We start from the raw sequence: 6874 nt of genomic DNA, 5'->3' as shown, positions 1-6874 counted from the left end.
CATAAGGAATTCTTTTAAATACCCAGAAAGAAAAACAAACAAGCAACTGATAATGGAGAAATACAAAGCAGCTGGCTGTCCTCACCTCTGAGGCAAGGTTCAATGCCAGAAGATAACAGAGCAACATATACCAGTGTCTGAGAGAAAAAGAATATAAACCAAGATTATCCACAATGAAAATGTCCACCAGTTATTTAAAACAAAAATAAAAAGACACATGTGGGTGGAGAGGAGACCTGGGAGAATGTCCATGTCCGAATTGTTTATGATAGGGAAATGCAGGCTAAAGAATATGAATTCAACTATCTGATGCATTTTATAATCACTTTTTTGAACCTAAATGCCATTTACGAAATATTTCTTGAAACAAAGAAATATTTACTTGTTCATTCAAGTAAATTTAATTCAAATATTAAAGTTATTACTCTCAAATTAAAAAGTAGCAGTAATTATATGACCTCTTTTTAATGTAAGTCTGTCTGTCTACCTGCCTATCTAGCATTCTCTTTACCCTGCTACTACATGTAAAACAGGAAATGACAGTCACCTAATGTTCATAGTGGTGCATTTTACAGTTTATTTTATTGCCATTCTTTTAATTTTGATCTTACAATAACATTATAATTGTTGGATTATTTTCATTTTTATGCTGTGCAGTTATAATTTTAACAAAATTAATAGAGTAACAAGTTGAGAGAGACAGAGAGAATTGAGAGATAGAGACAGAGAGAGTGAGAGAGAGAAGAAGGAAGAGGAGGAGGAGGAGGAGGAGAAGACTGGAAGTAAAGAAAGCAAGCAAATAGGCTAAGATTTCCACAGCAATGGAAAATATGGAGGAATATTATTTTATTATATGCACTTTTCTAAATTTTATAAATACTCAGAAGTAATTTTTTAATAAAATAAAATGAACATTTTTGAAACTCTGCTTTCAGCAGCAAATTGTTCCTACAATTAAGCTTTTAAGAAGTTCAAGAAACAGCCAAATACGTCCAAAAAACTACAGTGTAAGAGTCATTCAGCTAACCTAATTTATAGCTAGAAAAGGGGTTAGGGGAAACTAGTTTCACATGTTATCTGCCAAACTTTTTCATCACAAAATTGATTAAGGATGGGTTGTATGTTTATTAAACAGCAATTTCCACTATCACCGAGATGTCGGCCTTCTCATCTGCCCAGACTGAGTCTGGTTTGCCCTCCCATCGAGTAAGACATGGAATCCAGCCCCTTCACTAGTTTCTACAAAAAATATGAAAATGTCAACTTATTTTTGCAAATTTTATGGTCTTTACTGAGATTTGGGAGTGAGTAGATGTCCTCATGTTACACTGCAATGTATTTCATTTGAAAAATATCATTTCAACTTTTCTCCTCTCCAAAGTTCCTTCATCCCATGCTTTTTTAGCAGCAATTTTCTTTTAAAAATATTTTTCCCACAAGGCAGTGCCTAGCTACTCTTTTATTATACAAGCTTCTACTCTGGGATGTTCTTCAGGCAATTAAAATCCCTCTCCTCATGATAAAACATAGCTCTTCAAACATGGCCCAGATCCTTCTGCCACATTTCCAGGGCCCAGCCCATCACTTCAAGGAATCACAAGTTACACTTTTTTACAGTAATCTTATGAACGTGGAGATGTTTGATATACAATAGAGCAATCCTACTGGTTCATTTTGATTTCCTCATTGTGGTAGACAAATTCTAAGAAGGCTCCCGAGGTTTCTGCCCCTTGGTGTACACACTGAATAATCTCCTTCCCTTGAGTGTATGTGTGACCTGTGAATACCATGAGATAGTCATTCCCTTAATTAGGATACACCGTATGATAAAGTTGTTGCAGTGATCTCTCTCCTGACTATGCTATATTACATATGACTCTGCCTTAGGAGACTAATGAGAGCTTCTTTTCCTGGTTTTGAAGAAGTAAGCTGCCATGTTGTGAGAATACCACATGGCTAGGCTTTGAGAGCAGCCTCTAGGAGCTGACAGTGAACCCCAACCGTCAGCACGGACATAGATTCTACAACTAAATTCTGCCAAAAATTAGAATGATCTTGGAAGAGGACTCCAAACATCAGATGAAATTGCAGCCCTAGCCAACACCTGAATTTCAGCCAGGTTGGAACCCTGAGCACAGTATCCAGGGAACACATACCAGATTCCTGACCACAGAAGCTATGAGATAATAAATTTGTGTCCTTTTAAGCTGCTAAATGTCTGGTAATTTTTACGCACCAGTGGAAAACTAATATAATGGATAAGTTCACAATAAGCAGACAATCAAAATCAGAACATAGAAGACAAGTGGACAGGTATATGTAGAGAAAAGTAGACAAAAATTCAGTAAAAACATAAAATATTTAAACAGTACCATCCCCCAATTTGAATGAACTTTTATAGAACACTGTAGTCATCAAGCGCAGAATACAATTTTTTCATGTTCTCTTAGAATATTTACTAAGATTTACCATAATCTGGACAATAAAAATGTCCCAATCAATTTATAATAAAATTTAAAATATCAAGCTTAAACCAAAGGAAAATTTTAAAGGAAGTAATAAAAATAGAAAGAAAATAAATGAAGTAAATAACAAATAAATAATAGAGAAACAATCAGAAATTGAACTTTGAAAGGATTAATAAAATTGATAAACTCCTAGCATGGTGGATCAAGGAACAAAAAAATACAAATGACATAATTCAGGAATGAAAGAGGAGACATCAGAACAGATCCTGCAAAGATGAAAAGGACAATAATGACAATAAGATAATACTATGAACATTATGCTAATTAATTCAGAAACTTAGGTGAAATAAATTCCTTAAAAAACAAAAATTACAAAAAATATTGCAAGAAGATATTGAAAATCTGAATAGCTCTATATACATTAAACACTGAGTTCCTAATCAAAAACCATCCCACAAAAAAATCCTGGGTCTAGAGGCTTTCACTTGTGAAGTTTATTAATCATTTAGGAAAGAAGGAATGTCAATCTTAGACAACTCTTTCAACTTAAAAGTAGAAGGAACACAACCCAACTTGCTTTATAAGAGCAGCATAACCCTAATATCAAAACCTGACAAAGAAAAAAATTACTTATTATCACTCATGATCATAAATACGAAATGCTTAAGGCACTATTAGCAAAGAGCATCTAAAAATATATGAAAAGAGAATACATCATAATCACATAGAGTTTATCCCAGTAATGTTAGGTTAATTTAACATTAGAAAATCAATCAATACTACAATGTTAACAGATAAAAGAAAGAAGAAAAACATACCATCATTTTAATAACTGGAATAATAAAAATGTTTAGTAAACTAGAAATAGAAGGAAAATGCTTCAATCTGACAAAAAGCCTAAACCTCTACTTAATGATAAAACATTGAAGGCTTTGTCCCTGCATAACAAATGAGGCAAGAATATTTTCACCCAACACTTCTATTCAACATTGTACTAGAAGTCTTAGCCACTGAAATAAAATAAGAAAAAGGGGGAAAAAAAGCATACAGAGTGGAAAGGGAAATTAAATTTTTTAATGATTTCTATATGACAGAATTGTGTACATAGAAAACACCAAGAATTTTTTTTTTAAAAATACTACAATTAGTGAATTTTGTAAGGCCAAGGGATATAAAGTCAGTAATCAAAATTCAATCCTAATTCTATATTGTTAATGAACAATGGGAAAGTGAAATTTTAACAAAACTCTTTGCATGTCAAAATATCAAATACCTAGGAATAAACGGGGTAAGTTCTCTATACTGAAAACTACAAAACATTGTTGAGAGAGAAGCCAAAGGTGATCTAAATAAATGGAGAAATGTACCATCATACGGATTAGAAGACATCAATGTCTATTCTCACCAAAACCAATGATTAGCTCAAGTAAATCCTAATCAAAATCATAACAGGATTTTTAGAGGAACTGACAAACTGGTTCTAAAATTTATAATGAGATGCCAACAATCTACTATACCAAAGCAATCTTGAAAGAGTAGAACAGGGAATTCCCTGGCGGTTCAGTTGTTAGGACTCTGTGCTTTCACTGCCGAGGGTGCGGGTTTGGTCCCTGGTCAGGGAACTAAGATTCCGCAAGCTGAAAGACTCTAACTACCTAATATCAAGACTGCATATGAAACTACAGTAATGAAGATAGTGTTCTCTTGGTTTTAAGTACAGTTAAATGATAAATGGAACAGAATAGAGAGTATGGAGATACCCACACATATTTTGCCAACTGAGTGTTGACAAACCCCAAATTTTTTGTTAGAAAAGAACCTTTTAGAGAACGTTGTTGGAAAAATTGAATATCTGAATATCTGTTTTCATCTATTTAAGTTTTTTAAATATTTAAAAAGAAAGAATCATGCAAACTAAAAAAATTTAAAAGTGGTTACCTCAAGGATGGTATATATAATATATTTTTTTTTAATTTTTAATTTTTTAAAAATTTTTATTGGAGTATAGCTGATTTACAATGTTGTGTTAGTTTCTGCTGTACAACAAAGTGAATCAGTTATACATATACATGTATCCACTCTTTTTAAAATTCTTTTCCCATATAAGTCATAGCAGAGTATTAGATAGAGTTCCTTGTGCTAAACAGTAGGTCCTTATTAGTTATCTATTTTATATATAGTAGTACATATATGTCAATCCCAGTCTCCCAGTTTACCCCTCCCCCACCCTTTCCCCTCTGGTAACCATAAGTTTGTTTTCTACATCTGTGACTCTATTTCTGTTTTGTAAATAAGTTCATTTGTACCATTTTTTTAGATTCCACATATAAGCAATATCATATGGTATTTGTCTTTCTCTGTCTGACTTACTTCACTCATCATGACAATCTCTAGGTCCATCCATGTTGCTGCAAATGGCATTATTTCATTCTTTTTTATGGATAATATTCCACCGTATATATGTACGACATCTTCTTTATCCATTCCTCTGTCCGATGGACATTTAGGTTGCTTCCATGTCCTGACTATTGTAAATAGTGCTGCAATGAACATTGGGGTGCATGTATCTTTTCAAATTATGGTTTTCTCCAGGTATATGCCCAGGAGTGGGATTGCTGGATCATATGGTAGGTCTGTTTTTAGCAAGGAGCCTCTATACTGTTCTCCATAGTGGCCATACCAAATTACATCCCTATCAACAGTGCAAGAGGGTTCCCTTTTCTCCACACCCTCTCCAGCATTTATTGTTTGTAGATTTTTTGATGATGGCCATTCTGAGCAGTGTGAGGCGATACCTCATTGTAGTTTTGATTTGCATTTCTGTAATAATTAGTGATGTTGAGCATCTTTTCATGTGATTCTTGGCCATCTGTATGTCTTCTTTGGAGAAATGTCTATTTAGATATATCACCCATTTTTGATTGTTTTTTTTTTTAATTGGGCTGCATGAGCTGTTTGTATATTTTGGAGATTAATCCCTTGTTGGTTCCTTCGTTTGCAAGTATTTCCTCCCATTCTGTGGGTTGTCTTTACGTTTTGTTTACGGTTTCCTCTGCTGTGCAAAAGCTTTTAACTTTAATTAGGTCCCATTTATTTATTTTTGTTTTTATTTCATTATTCTAGGAGGTGGATCAAAGAAGATCTTGCTGCAATTTATGTCAGAGAGTGTTCTGCCTATGTTTTCCTCTAAGAGTTTTATAGTATCTGGTCTTACATTGAGGTCTTTAATCCATTTTGAGTTTTTTATTTTGTATGGTGTTAGGGAGTATTCTAATATCATTCATTTAATGTAGCTGTTCAGTTTTCCCAGCACCACTTATTGAAGAGACTGTCTTTTCTCTATTGTATATTCTTGCCTCCTTTGTTATAGATTAGGTGACCATAGGTGCATGGGTTTATCTCTGGACTTTCTATCCTGTTCCATTGATCTATATTTCTGTTTTTGTGCCAGTCAAACCATACTGTTTTGATGACTGTAGCTTTGTAGTATAGTCTGAAGTCAGGGAGCCTGATTCCTCCAGCTCCATTAATGACCTATCTGAATGTGTTTTGTTTTATTATATGCAAGTTTTACTTTTGTAATTTTAAAATTCATATATACATATTTTTCAGTAGAACATAAATATCAATGTTTTCTTTTTATGAGAAATCCACATTCATCTCAAGAGTTGTCCTCATCCCCAGGGTTTGGCATCAACAGTTACAATTTTACTATATACACTTTTCCTGTGGACATGGTTAATTGATAAAGGGCTGGACAGTTGACACCAACATGGGCCAAATTCTGCATTCCATTGATTTGTAACAAAGACACTGATCATCCTGTTTGCTCATACAAACATGAAACTGAGAGCTGTGGCATGGACATATGAATGGAGAAATAGAAAGCTATCTGCAGAGATGAATGCAACAGACAAGTGACTGTGTTTTCTGAAGGGGAGAAAACAAGTGAGTAGTCACTTGATTTCCTGATAGCTTTGCAGTTCCTGATTCTAGCCAGTCCTTAGGAAGTCCAGTCACACTCCTTACCCTTATGTTCTATAAGACAGGTCTACATCCAAGTGATAAAATATACACTTTTGCTTATGAAAAGATACACTATCAGACATAATACAAGCTTATTTGTCCAGTCCAATAAGATAGCAGAGTCAAGAGGAAGACAAAGGACTGGTAGACTTTGATGGAAGCATCAGTGGTGTTCGGAAAAAGTTCGTAAGAGCAGATTCTGCTCAGATGCAACTCTGTGAAAGAGGGAGCAGGGTTTGGGAAGGGATTTATGAACCTTGATAGAAGAGATTTATCTTAAGATTCAGAATCAGTAGGGTTAGTGAGCTAGGGTGGGTGAATTGGATTGTCAAAGTCAAGAAAAAAGGGACTAACCTAATGTAGATAATTTAGGGGAGTCC

The sequence above is a fragment of the Eubalaena glacialis genome, chromosome 7 (genome assembly GCF_028564815.1).
Source record: "Eubalaena glacialis isolate mEubGla1 chromosome 7, mEubGla1.1.hap2.+ XY, whole genome shotgun sequence".
Taxonomy (NCBI): Eukaryota; Metazoa; Chordata; class Mammalia; order Artiodactyla; family Balaenidae; genus Eubalaena; species Eubalaena glacialis.
The sequence above is the reverse complement of the archived record's forward strand: the minus strand, read 5'-3'. Positions refer to the sequence as shown.